The following is a 3656-nucleotide window of genomic DNA, read 5'->3' as shown; positions in this document are numbered from 1 at the left end:
CATTGCTTACTGGTAAAAATATATTAGTGTGGGGAGGGTCAATCATGTTAATTATCATACCAGCATATTCAATTGCATCAGCATGATATATTTTAGCCAGGCTACTTTTTTTGTGCGTGTGTGTGTGCATGTGTGTGTGAAAAATCAGGATCTTGTATATATTTATGCATTAAAATTCTATGTAATGTGCCACTACATTCAGGTACCTAATCACCCTTTTAGGCACCTACAAGTGCTAGCATTCAGGCATTCAGGTCTTGATGGAGCAACATACTTGAATAAAACAATGACAAATAGATAGACGAAACCATGTGGTCTCAACTTTCAGACTAGAACAAAGAAAATCTATGCTGATTTCCCAACTCCTCAGTTCCTACCTCAGGTGCTTATCTGAACACTGCCACATCTTATACATACTGTCATATCACACAGGAGACGTAGCTAGTAAATATTTGTGTTTTGTAGCCCAAATTATATTTCAGTGTGTGCTGGGGAGATCACAATTCCTGCAGTGATATATTCATGTCATAGTTTGTTTAACTTTTAAATGATAACTTAAAAGAGCCAATTAGTAATCAGAAAAAAAGGAGAAAGTAGCTGTCACTTGGCTGGGGCTGCAGACCTGTAGCTGCTATGATCACATGCACCTACCATAAAATGCTGTTGAGATTGATGTATACATGCCCCTATACTGTCAATTGGCAAAGTCCTGTGATTTCTTATAGACCTGTAAAATTCTAGCAGGAGTCTTAGCCTTCAAAGACAAGGCAAAAATTCTCTGGCCTATTAGGCCTTGGAGTGTATAATTGTTATGCTTTTAAAGTTCAGGGCTTTGCCGATTAAAAATCACCTGCAGAATGCAGAGGAGTATTATACAGAATCACAGGCCTTCACTCAAAACTATTATCTATGGACTCTTTACTTCATCTTTCATAAGCATCAAATATTTAAACTTCAATACCAGTACACTAATTAGCTACAAGGTCACATTCTTTGACTGAACCAAATGTCATCAACAATAATGCACTCCTTTTATGTGCTTACACCAATGTTATGGAACTCATACCATTGGCAGCCTTGCCTCAACCAATTGCAGAAAGCTTTAAGTATGGAAGTTGCTATTGTTCCGGCAGCCAGAAATATTTTGTCAGGACTATATCGATATTGTTCTGGCAGTCCACTAGATTTCTCACTATCAAGCACACTAGTTGTATGCTATGCCCCGGGTATTCAACTTCAGGGCACGCGTCTATTAGGTTGCCCCGAGTATTTGACTTTAGGGAACACGTCTAGTAGCTAGGTTGTCCCAAGCATTCAAATTTAGGGGACGTGAAAAGTAGTGTTAGGGGTAGGGTCGGGTTCAGCTTTGGTTCTTCACCTTCAATATATATTATACTAGCATTGGTACCTGCCCTATGTGCAGGACCATCTCCACTTTAAACATTTTAATGCCAGACCAAGCATTAAACACCAGCACTGCTCATGTAGAGTACATGGTGAAGTCACATTTTTAAAGAACATGAGGTTTCCTTATGCCATCATGCTGCAAAACCACTAAAGTTATTGTTTGTGGTTTTGACAGGAATGTAGTTCAATTATTCAGTGCATCTTCCCTACCAGTGACTTCAACGTGCTGTAGAGAACAAACAAAACTTTCGCTGCTATACATGCAGGACAACTAATGCGACAATTAATATATTGGGAACCAAGCATAAATATTAGTGTACTATATTTGCTGTGTAGCATGCATGTCAATAGTGCTTTAAAGTACATGATCCTTATGCAGTACATATAATGAAATAATGAGCATGGAAGGCTTAAACCGTATGCGAGCTAAGGGAATTGTATATACAGTATACCTACATTACAGGTGGTGTACACATGGTACAGTTTCAGCTTCTACATGATGTTTACTTTACTGACTGTCACGAAGAAATGAACTTGGGCATAATTTAAAGCCATCTGATGTTGCAGTGACACATATTATACCCCTTGCCATACAAAAACCCACAGTGTAATTGACCACTAAGATAATGGATTATAGTGAAACAGTTGTCCAGGTCAGATGCAGTTCCGACAAATATGTTGGCAATTCGCCTGCCCTATCCCAAAAGAGTGCTATAAGAGTCCCTATGATGTGAGGAAGTTAAGTGCCAGTGCTGAAAAACTGAGCATAAGAGTTTGTAGATGAAGACTTGCATGGAACAGATAGAACAAAAAGGTCCCAAAAGTGAAAAAAAAGTTATGACCTAGGCGAGGATTGAACCCAGGTTGGTTATGTTAAGAGAGGTGCACAAATCACCACAGTTGTTTATTTGTAGTTTTGACAGGAATCTTGACAGGAATGTAGCTCAGTGATCCTTCCCTACACCAGTGCCTTGCTTCATCGCCCTATAAAGAGCGAACAAAAGCACGCATTGATTTGCTACAACACTCAAGTTGCCAGATGATGGGTGTTTAATTTCGCTAAAGTCTCGCGTCAATACGTGCTTTGCATGCCAAGATAAATTATGATGAGCTAAAAGTAATGTTTTAAAAAGGTGTGCACAAAAAGGTACAAAAAAATATGCCAACACGTGGATTTGAACCTACAACCTCTTACATGCTAGCCAGGCGTTCTACCACTTGAACCAGTATGCATGTGCTGTGGTTTTCAAAAGAATGTTGCTCAAGTTTTCTCTACACCATGGCCTTCTACGCGCTGTAGAGAACAAATCATTCCTGTGTCACACAGCTACTAACACTAACAGAAAACATATCGTATGCACTGGATCATAAAAAACAAATTGACATTATACTCCTAGACTTTGCCAAAGCTTTTGATATAGTTCCTTATCAACGACTTCTCACCAAGCTTCAACACTATGGAATTCGAAATAACACATACAATTGGATAAAGGCGTGGCTTTCTAACCGTACCCAACGAGTACTCCTTGATGGTGTAACATCTAGCTCTGTATCTGTAACATCTGGTGCCCGCTCATGTTCCTACTTTATATCAACGACATCATTACCAATATAAACTCACCTCTAAGGATATTTGCTGACGACTGCCTCTTGTACAGAATTATTAATACACCAGAAGACACCGCTATATTGCAGCAAGACCTGGATCAAATTGCTAGTTGGGTAACAACCTGGCAGCTACACTGAATATCACCAAATGTGTACTAATTCAATGTAATAGATCTCATTCACCGATTCATCATCATTACACTTTAAATCATTGCATCCTCAAGCAAACTGATAGTCACTCATATCTTGTAGTCATGCTAGACAAGACATTATCATGGTCGCAACATATATCAAACATTGCTAAAAAAGCATCATATACTTTAAACTTTCTAAAACGTACCTTAAGTGACTGTTCACCAAATGTTAAGGCATCAGCTTATCTAACAATGGTTCGACCTCGGATGGAGTACGTACGCTTCTGTTATTTGGGATCCAAATTATAATAGCGATAGAGATAAATTAGAATCAATTCAGCGAAGAGTAGCTAGGTGGGTTTTAAGTGATCATGTTATAGTAGAACTAGTTCAGTATCATTAATGTTACATCAGTTATCTTGGCCTACCTTACAAATTCGACGGAACATCTCAAGATTACAACTATTTCACAAAATTTTTCATCATCAAATATCCCTGTCAATCCCA

The sequence above is a fragment of the Dysidea avara genome, chromosome 13, assembly GCF_963678975.1.
Source record: "Dysidea avara chromosome 13, odDysAvar1.4, whole genome shotgun sequence".
Lineage (NCBI taxonomy): Eukaryota > Metazoa > Porifera > Demospongiae > Dictyoceratida > Dysideidae > Dysidea > Dysidea avara.
Note: the sequence above shows the minus strand (reverse complement) of the source record.